Source organism: Chrysemys picta, unplaced genomic scaffold (assembly GCF_011386835.1).
Source record: "Chrysemys picta bellii isolate R12L10 unplaced genomic scaffold, ASM1138683v2 scaf300, whole genome shotgun sequence".
In the NCBI taxonomy this organism is placed as follows: domain Eukaryota; kingdom Metazoa; phylum Chordata; order Testudines; family Emydidae; genus Chrysemys; species Chrysemys picta.
In genome coordinates, this window is record NW_027053007.1 from 43,140 (window position 1) to 53,584 (window position 10,445).

Below are 10,445 nucleotides of genomic sequence, written 5' to 3' on the forward strand. Positions count from 1 at the left end.
AATACTAGAGCAAAGGCCAGTCACAAAGAGGGGAACATTCGAAACCGAGCCAAGGAAAGGCTGTTTCACGCAATGTGCGATTAGCCTGTGGAACTCCTCACCACAGGAGTCCCTGAGGCCAAGAATTTAGCAAGATTCCAGGAGCGACTGGACATTCCTACAGATGATGAGAACAGCCGGAGTGATCATAGTTGAAGGGCACAAACGTTTGGGAAGAGAGAGAAAACCTCCTGCTGTGGGGCTTCAGCCCTGCTGAGTATTAGAGACCAGGAAGTGAGGGCAGATTATCCCCCGGCTGCCACTGCAGGGCTCTTCCACCGTCCTCTGCAGCATCTGGCTCTGGCCCGTTGGAGCCGGGATACCAGGCTAGATGGGCCTGAGCTCTGATCCCGTCTGTGCTGTGCAAGTGCCAGCGTGACTTGTGTCTCAGCCTGGCCGGGGCCACGGTTTTGCCTCTTCAGAGGCTGAGCTGCTCCCAGGGCAGACTGACCCTGTAAGAACCGACCGGCTGCATCCTGCCAAGTGCTGCCTCCTCCGCCCCTCGACCCTGCGACACTCGCGGGTTCTCCTGACAGCACCAAGGCGGCTCCGCGTTTCCAGAACCTGCTTTATTCCAGAAACGACGTACAATCGGGTTCCGCCCCCGAAGGCTTCCCAGAGTCCATGCGGGATGGGAACGGAGCTTCCAGGACCGAGGCCGGGGTGCCCAGCACTGCAGCTATTCCCTGCCCCCCAGGGACCATGGGGGAATATCGGGATGTGTCTGGGACACACTGTGCTGTGGCTATTCCCTGCCCCCCAGGGCCCATAGGGGGCAGAGCGCACTGTGCTATTTCCATGGCCCAGACACGAGGCCTCTGCCCAGCTCAGGGGGACACTAGCAGCCCAAATGCTGCGTGCTGGGGCCAGCGAGGGTCCCCTCCTCTCTCCCCAGTGTATCTCTGCAGCACAAGGAGTTTGCTCCATGGGTCTGTTTCTAACCCCGAAGGTTTATTCCCTGTCCAAGCGCCGGGCATAGGGGTGAACCCGGCCCCATGCTCTGCGGGAGCAGGCGAGGGTCACGTCTCTTCACAGCCTCAGTGACGGCAACAGCCCCCGTGCAGCACCAGGCCTGGAATGAGCATTTCTGTGTGCGAGGGGAGGTCTCAGCTGGGGGCGGGGGGCAGGGGAGAGCTCACCCTGGCAGGTGTTGTCACTCGCGTGCATGAAGTTGGCTTTCCCAGAGCTGGGCTCGTAGCCATCGATGCAGGTGCAGTAGTAACCCCTAGCCACGTTGGTGCAGTGTGCGTGGGGTCCACAGTCTGCCGGGCTCGGGCCCTGACACTCGTCAATATCTGCAGCACAAGAGGGGACGCTCTGTACAGTCCTGGCAGGGAGACGTTCCTGTATCACCCACCTGTGCTGAGCTGGGTGATGGGACCCAGGCGACCGGGCCCCTGGGAGCTTAACAATCACAGGCCTGATTCTCAGCTATGCTCAGGCGGTACTAGGCTGCTCTGGCAGCGAAACGGCCACTCGAGAATCCCCCACCCTGCAAAAGGGGCCACCCCAGCTGGTGGGGAGCTGCTGTCGGGGTCCTGCCCCCACCCTGCTCCTAGCGCCTGATGTAGGGGGCGAGGCCGGGATTCCCAGCACTGCAGCTATTCCCTGCCCCCCAGGGACCATGGGGGAGGATCGGGGTGTGGCTGAGACACACTGTGCTGTGGCTATTCTCTCCTCCCCAGGGCCCATAGGGGGCAGAGCGCACTGTGCTATTTCCATGGCCCAGACACGAGGCCTCTGCCCAGCTCAGGGGGACACTAGCAGCCCAAATGCTGCGTGCTGGGGCCAGCGAGGATCCCCTCCCCTCTCCCCAGTGTATCTCTGCAGCACAAGGAGTTTGCTCCGTGGGTCTGTTTCTAACCCCGAAGGTTTATTCTCTGTCCAAGCGCCGGGCACAGGGGTGAACCCGGCCCCATGCTCTGCGGGAGCAGGCGAGGGTCACGTCTCTTCACAGCCTCACTGACGGCAGCAGCCCCGGTGCAGCACCAGGCCTGGAATGAGCATTTCTGTGTGCGAGGGGAGGTCTCAGCTGGGGGCGGGGGCAGGGGAGAGCTCACCCTGGCAGGTGTTGTCACTCGCGTGCATGAAGTTGGCTTTCCCAGAGCTGGGCTCGTAGCCATCGATGCAGGTGCAGTAGTAACCCCTAGCCACGTTGGTGCAGTGTGCGTGGGGTCCACAGTCTGCCGGGCTCGGGCCCTGACACTCGTCAATATCTGCAGCACAAGAGGGGACGCTCTGTACAGTCCTGGCAGGGAGACGTTCCTGTATCACCCACCTGTACTGAGCTGGGTGATGGGACCCAGGCGACCGGGCCCCTGGGAGCTTAACAATCACAGGCCTGATTCCCAGCTACGCTCAGGTGGCACTAGGCTGCTCCGGCAGCGGAACGGCCACTCGAGAATCCCCCACCCTGCAAAAGGGGCCACCCCAGCTGGTGGGGAGCTGCTGTCGGGGTCCTGCCCCCACCCTGCTCCTAGCCCCTGATGTAGGGGGCGAGGCCGGGATTCCCAGCACTGCAGCTATTCCCTGCCCCCCAGGGACCATGGGGGAGGATCGGGGTGTGGCTGAGACACACTGTGCTGTGGCTATTCTCTCCTCCCCAGGGCCCATAGGGGGCAGAGCGCACTGTGCTATTTCCATGGCCCAGACACGAGGCCTCTGCCCAGCTCAGGGGGACACTAGCAGCCCAAATGCTGCGTGCTGGGGCCAGCGAGGATCCCCTCCCCTCTCCCCAGTGTATCTCTGCAGCACAAGGAGTTTGCTCCGTGGGTCTGTTTCTAACCCTGAAGGTTTATTCTCTGTCCAAGCGCCGGGCATAGGGGTGAACCCGGCCCCATGCTCTGCGGGAGCAGGCGAGGGTCACGTCTCTTCACAGCCTCACTGACGGCAGCAGCCCCGGTGCAGCACCAGGCCTGGAATGAGCATTTCTGTGTGCGAGGGGGGGTCTCAGCTGGGGGCGGGGGGCGGGGGAGAGCTCACCCTGGCAGGTGTTCTCACTCGCGTGCATGAAGTTGGCTTTCCCAGAGCTGGGCTCGAAGCCATTGATGCAGGTGCAGTAGTAACCCCTAGCCACGTTGGTGCAGTGTGCGTGGGGTCCACAGTCTGCCGGGCTCGGGCCCTGACACTCGTCAATATCTGCAGCACAAGAGGGGATGTTCTGTACAGTCCTGGCAGGGAGACATTCCTGTATCACCCACCTGTACTAAGCTGGGTGATGGGACCCAGGTGACCGGGCCCCTGGGAGCTTAACAATCACAGGCCTGATTCTCAGCTACACTCAGGCGGCATAGGCTGCTCTGGCAGCGGAACGGCCCCATGAGAATCCCCCACCCTGCAAAAGGGGCCACCCCAGCTGGTGGGGAGCTGCTGTCGGGGTCCTGCCCCCACCCTGCTCCTAGCGCCTGATGTAGGGGGCGAGGCCGGGATTCCCAGCACTGCAGCTATTCCCTGCCCTCCAGGGACCATGGGGGAGGATCGGGGTGTGGCTGGGACACACTGTGCTGTGGCTATTCTCTCCTCCCCAGGGCCCATAGGGGGCAGAGCGCACTGTGCTATTTCCATGGCCCAGACATGAGGCCCCTTCCCAGCTGAGGGGGACACTAGCAGCCCAGTTTCTGCGTGCTGGGGCCAGCGAGGGTCCCCTCCCATCTCCCCAGCACATCTCTGCAGCACAAGGAGTTTGCTACATGGGTCTGTTTATTCCCCATCCAAGTGCCGGGCACAGGGGTGATGGAGGATCACGTCTCATCACAGCCTGGCTGATGGCCTCAGGCCACTGCCAAAGCTGGCAGCAGCCCCGGTGCAGCGCCAGGCCTGGAACGAGCATTTGTGTGTGCAAGGGGGGGTCTCAGCAGGTGGGGGCCAGGGAAGAGCTCACCCTGGCAGGTGTTCTCAATCGCGTTCATGAACTTGGCTTTCCCAGAGATGGGCTCGTAGCCAGGGATGCAGGTGCAGTAGTAACTCCCAGCCACGTTGGCGCAGTATGCGTTGAGTCCACAGATTGGTGGGCTCGGCCCCAGACACTCGTTAATATCTGTAATGCAAGAGGGGACGCTCTGTACAGTCCTGGCAGGGAGACGTTCCCCGTATCACCCCCCAGCACCCTGCACTGAGCTGGGTGACGGGATGCAGGCGACCGGGGCCATGAGCGGTTAGTGATTAAGGGCCTGATTCTCAGTTACCCATTTCTGCTGCTGGAAAGTTGGAAACAGTCCCACGAGCCTCCTGTCCCAGGTTCGGGGAGTTCATCCCCACAAACATCCAGATCCCACATGTGAGAGGAGGGTTGGGAGACTCCCTCTGGGGCTCCAGGCTTTCTGTGTGTTGGGGTAGGGGGGTGACAAGCTGCCTCTTCTCTGCCCCCTCCCTCCTCGGATCCCTGCGGCCTGGGGTGGGGGGGGAGCATAGCCAGGATTGCCCCATTCTGCTCCCGTGGGGCCCCTCTGCCCCTGGACACCCAGGGGCTGATTAGGGCCCAGGCTGGGATTCAGACGGGTCAGTGTGATGGGCCCCCCCACCCTGTGCCCAATCCACAGAGCCCAACGCTCCTGGCTCCTGCTGCAGCCGCTCCTGCTGCTCACTCTGGAGGCCCCGGTTCGATCCCCAGGAGGGCGGCGCTCACCCATGCTGCTGCCTCCCCCCATTCCCCAGCCGGGCTGAGCCCCACAACAGGCCCTGCAGTCAGTGGAGTTGGCTGCTCCAGCCCTTAATACCCTGCTCTGTCCCAGCCCCCCCAGGACAACGTGGGAGCCCCGTTACCATCACAGGACTCTGTTGGGTTGGTGAAGTAGCGATTCCCCCTTGGTTGGTGTCCATCCAGGCAGGTGCAGTGGGTGTTGTTCACACACTTGGCGTTTGCTGGGCATAGCAGATGGCTGTTGCAGACCTCGGTGGTACCTGCAGGGGTGGGAACAGCTGGGCAGGGTCAGCCAGTGCAGAGCAGCTCCCCCCACCCACCCCACACACAGTGGGATCAACTCCTTTCACACGCCCCATTTGCTGATTTTTGTCCCTGGGCGCCTGGCAAACAGCTCCGACGCCATCCACCGCCTGGCAACAAGCTGCGCTCGGCTGTACTGAAGGCCTTGGTTCCCCGGGGAGCCCCCGGCACAGACAGGCAGAGCCGCCGGAGCCGGGCATCAGATCCAGTGAAACGTTTTCGCTCTAACCCAATTTTTCTCCCTTTTGTTGCTCTCGTCGTTACTCTCATTAGCATCAACGTCAAACCCAAACCTCGCTTCCAACCGGAAAACGGGAATTGTTCATTTTAAAAATTATTTCATCACCCCCCCCCGCCCACGCAATTTTTTCCCAGGTAAAACCAAACATTCCTCTGAACTGAATTGACATTTTCTGGCAAAAAATGGTTCCTTGGGAAATTCCTGCCCGGCTCCGCTCTGGATTGACTGAGAGCGGAGTCGGGCGCGAGGCTAGTTTGGATCCTGAGCTGCCTCCCATCACCCAGACTGTGACCTGCCTACGGGGGCTCCTGGATCCTTTAGCTGCCCGGTGTCTGGGGCTCCGCTGGGATCCGTCCCTCTGGCCAGCGTGAGGGGAAGGATCCCAGCGCAGCTTAGCCGGCTGCAGGGTTGGGACGGGAGCAGACGGAGCAGGGTGGGAGCAGCACTGACCCCAGTGGGTCAATGGGAATTCACAGCAGAGCTGGGCTCGGGGCACAGAGTCCTGATCCCAAACACCTCCCCACCCCCGCCCCACCCGTCCCAACTGGGCCCATGGGTCCCAGGTTTCAATTCAGCCCGATTTTAGAGGGACGGGGGCACCTACAAATGCCACTTCTAACGTCTGAGCCATCAGGGCTTTGATTCGAGCTGGTCAATAACACGGCCCTTGGCTACAAAGGGGATCTGCCCCTCACTCCAGCCCCCAGGCTAGAGCCTTCGGCCCCAGTTTCTATTCTCTGCTGGCTACGGGGCTGGGAAGGGAAGGGGAGGGCTACACAGGGGCCTTCTCCTCTCCCCTGCACGCACCCACCCTGCTCTATAAACCCACCCCAAGACGCCCACACCAAGGGGCTGCTCCCGGCTCGCCAGACCCCTGACTCTGCTCTCCTCCCACAAGGGAAAGGGACCGGAGGGGGTGGAGGCTGGAGACCCCGGGTAGCCGGGAGCGCTCGGGAAGGTTAGCCAGGAGGAGTCAGCCTTACCTTGTACGCCATTATTCTGGGCCACGGTGCCCAACATGCACAGGGCGATGCAGAGCCCTGGAAAGCAGAGACAGGGTAAGGCACCATGGGCAGATGGTAACCGCCACTCAGCTGCACACACCCCCAGCCGCCCCCGTCCTGCCAATCCTGGGCCAATGGCCAATCAGTGTCCTGATGATTCATAGATTCATAGATTCTAGGACTGGAAGGGACCTCGAGAGGTCATCGAGTCCAGTCCCTGCTCTCATGGCAGGACCAAATACTGTCTAGACCATCCCTGACAGACATTTATCTAACCTACTCTTAAATATTTCCAGAGATGGAGATTCCACAACCTCCCTAGGCAATTTATTCCAGTATTTAACCACCCTGACAGTTAGGAACTTTTTCCTAATGTCCAACCTAAACCTCCCTTCCTACAGTTTAAGCCCATTGCTTCTGGTTCTATCCTTAGAGGCTAAGGTGAACAAGTTTTATCCCTCCTCCTTATGACACCCTTTTAGATACCTGAAAACTGTTATTATGTCCCCTCTCAGTCTTCTCTTTTCCAAACTAAACAAACCCAATTCTTTCAGCCTTCCTTCATAGGTCATGTTCTCAAGACCTTGAATCATTCTTGTTGCTCTTCTCTGGACCCTTTCCAATTTCTCCACATCTTTCTTGAAATGCAGTGCCCAGAACTGGACACAATACTCCAGTTGAGTCCTAACCAGCGCAGAGTACAGCGGAAGAATGACTTCTCGTGTCTTGCTCACAACACACCGGTTAACACATCCCAGAATCATGTTTGCTTTTTTTGCAACAGCATCACACTGTTGACTCATATTTAGCTTGTGGTCCACTATAACCCCTAGATCCCTTTCTGCCGTACTCCTTCCTAGACAGTCTCTTCCCATTCTGTATGTGTGAAACTGATTGTTCCTTCCTAAGTGGAGCATTTTGCATTTGTCTTTGTTAAACTTCATCCTGTTTACCTCAGACCATTTCTCCAATTTGTCCAGATCATTTTGAATTATGACCCTGTCCTCCAAAGCAGTTGCAATCCCTCCCAGTTTGGTATCATCCGCAAACTTAATAAGCGTACTTTCTATGCCAATATCTAAGTCATTAATGAAGATATTGAACAGAGCCGGTCCCAAAACAGACCCCTGCGGTACCCCACTCGTTACGCCTTTCCAGCAGGATTGGGAACCATTAATAACAACTCTCTGAGTACGGTTATCCAGCCAGTTATGCACCCACGTTATAGTAGCCCCATCTAAATTGTATTTGCCTAATTTATCAATAAGAATATCAGACAGTATCCAATGCCTTACTAAAGTCTAGGTATACCACATCCACCGCTTCTCCTTTATCCACAAGACTCGTTATCCTATCAAAGAAAGCTATCAGATTGGTTTGACACGATTTGCTCTTTACAAATCCATGCTGGCTATTCCCTATCACCTTACCACCTTCCAAGTGTTTGCAGATGATTTCCTTAATTACTTGCTCCATTATCTTCCCTGGTTCAGAAGTTAAACTAACTGGTCTGTAGTTTCCTCTATTAGCTCCTTGAGTATTCTAGGATGCATTTCATCAGGCCCTGGTGACTTGCAGGCATCTAACTTTTCTAAGTGATTTTTAACTTGTTCTTTTTTATTTTCTCTTTGAAACCTACCCCCTTCCCATTAGCATTCACTATGTTGGGCATGCCTTCAGACTTCTCAGTGAAGACCGAAACAAAGAAGTGATTAAGCATCTCTGCCATTTCCAAGTTTCCTGTTATTGTTTCTCCCTCCTCACTAAGCAGTGGGCCTACCCTGTCCTTGGTCTTCCTCTTGCTTCTAATGTATTGATAAAAAGTCTTCTTGTTTCCCTTTATTCCTGTAGCTAGTTTGAGCTCATTTTGTGCCTTTGCCTTTCTAATCTTGCCCCTGCATTCCTGTGTTGTTTGCCTATATTCATCCTTTCTAATCTGTCCCAGTTTCCATTTTTTATATGACTCCTTTTTATTTTTTAGATCATGCAAGATCCCGTGGTTAAGCCAAGCTGGTCTTTTGCCACATTTTCTATCTTTCCTACACAGCGGAATAGCTTGCTTTTGGGCCCTTAATAGTGTCCCTTTGAAAAACTGCCAACTCTCCTCAGTTGTTTTTCCCCTCAGTCTTGATTCCCATGGGACCTTACCTATCAGCTCTCTGAGCTTACCAAAATCCGCCTTCCTGAAATCCATTTTCTCTATTTTGCTGTTCTCCCTTCTACCCTTCCTTAGAATTGCGAACTCTATGATTTTATGATCACTTTCACCCAAGCTGCCGTCTACTTTCAAATTCTCAACGAGTTCCTGCCTGTTTGTTAAAATCAAATCTAGAACAGCTTCCCCCTTGCAATGGTGGAATTAAAAATGCAGAAACCTGGCGTTCTGGGAAATCAGCCCCAGCGTCGATCCCTTTAATATTTTTTAACTGATTCCCGTTGGGAACTGGACTTTTTGGCCATGGCAACTGGGTCTTTATTGTGTGTATTAGCAACAAAGACCAGGAGCCCCCATTGTCAGGGCCAGATTTATACTTAGGGTGTCCCTAGGCACAGGGGCTCCATGGTCGTCCCCCCTCCGGCTTGGAGCTCCCAGGGGCTCCGCCCCTGGAGGTGGCCAGGTGCTGCAGGGTACCCCTGCTGCCCGGAAGCTCTTAACCACCACGGGTGGTGGGGGAACCCCACCACTTTGAACTTTTAGATGCCCTGCTGCCCAGCACCCCCTCTGCCCACTGCCCAGGACTCCCCACCCCCTCTGCCCAGAGCTGCCCCATGAACTCCCCCAGAGACCCACTCTCCCAAGCCCCCCAGCCCACACTCACTGGCCCCCCTGGGAGGTGACCCTGTCTGCTGGGCAGAGCAAGGAGCGCTCTAGCAGCAAGGGTGTGTGGGGCTGTCTCCCCCTCAGCCAGCCCTGCCACCTGCTGGGACCTGGGAGGAGCAAAATTTGAATTTTGAGGCACCCCATAAAATGCCGACGTCCATAGGCACTTGCCTCCTGTGCCTAATCAGAAATCCGGCCCTGCCCATTGTGCCGGGAGGCGCCCAGAGTCCACCAAAATCAGGGCCCCCATTGTGCCAGTGGCTGCCCAGAGCCGACTGAGGTCAGGGCCACATCACACTCGGTGCTGCACAGACACACAGTGAGCCAGTCTGTGACCCAAAAGGCTCATGGCAATAGGCAAAGGGAGGAGCATTCTCTCCACTTTACAGATGGGGAAACTGAGGCACGGTGAGGGGTAATGACTTACCCAAGGTCACCCAGTGCGTCCATGCAATGGACAAACCCACTTGGAAAGGGGAAGCACCGAGGGGGGGATGGGGCGAAAAGACAACACAGGCTGCTGTTGATCTGCTTTTCACTCAGGTATCGGCCCAGATCCGCCCCCTCCTGCTGGTGTTTATTTATAGCCTGTTGCTCTGAGTCATTAACCACACGCGGGTGCAAGAACCAGATGATAAAGGACCCGGGGCCGAGTGCCCGAGGTGATGTGCAAAGGGGAAGCACAGCGGGCTGTGGAACCCCATTGTGCTTTCCTAGGAAGGGAGCTAGAAAGGGGGCGCGGCTTTGAAATTCAGCTCCGGTCGATCTCCCCAGGGGAGACTCCATGGAGGACGAGGGAGCTGGGGAGGTGACGGCATCACAGTTCCCGGGGAGCGAAGGCCGAGCCATTAATTCAGAGATTCTCAGGCCAGGAAGGGAGCAGGCTGATCCGGCCTCTCACACTGTACAGGGCAGAGAATGACCCAGGGATTCCTGTATCCAGCCCATAGCTGGGGATGGAGCTAGCGCAGAGCTTGAGAGAGGACAGCCCGTCTGTTCCACTCCACGTGATGGAAACCGCTGTTGTGTGTTCACACTGTCAGCTGCCTGTGCAATAGCGTGTTCACACTTGCGGCACTTGCAGCAGTATTCGGAGCGGTGCACTCTGGGCACCTATCCCACAGAGCACCTCTTTCTCTTCTGCCGCTAAGAGTTGTGGGAAAGCAGAGAGGGTCTGGGGGAATCCTGGGTCCTGCCCCAGTACCCCGTTATGCATTGCTTCGCATCCCAGCAATCCCTGTGCTTCTGTCCTCATTTGGTGCCATCTTTCAACGGTTTGTGTATCGCGTGTCCTGCCTCTTCCGGCTGCAGGAATGGATCCCGAACTGTTGACCAGTATGCTGCTCGCTCTGACCAACACGTCATGAGTGGCAGTGGAGTTATTCCTTAAACTACAAA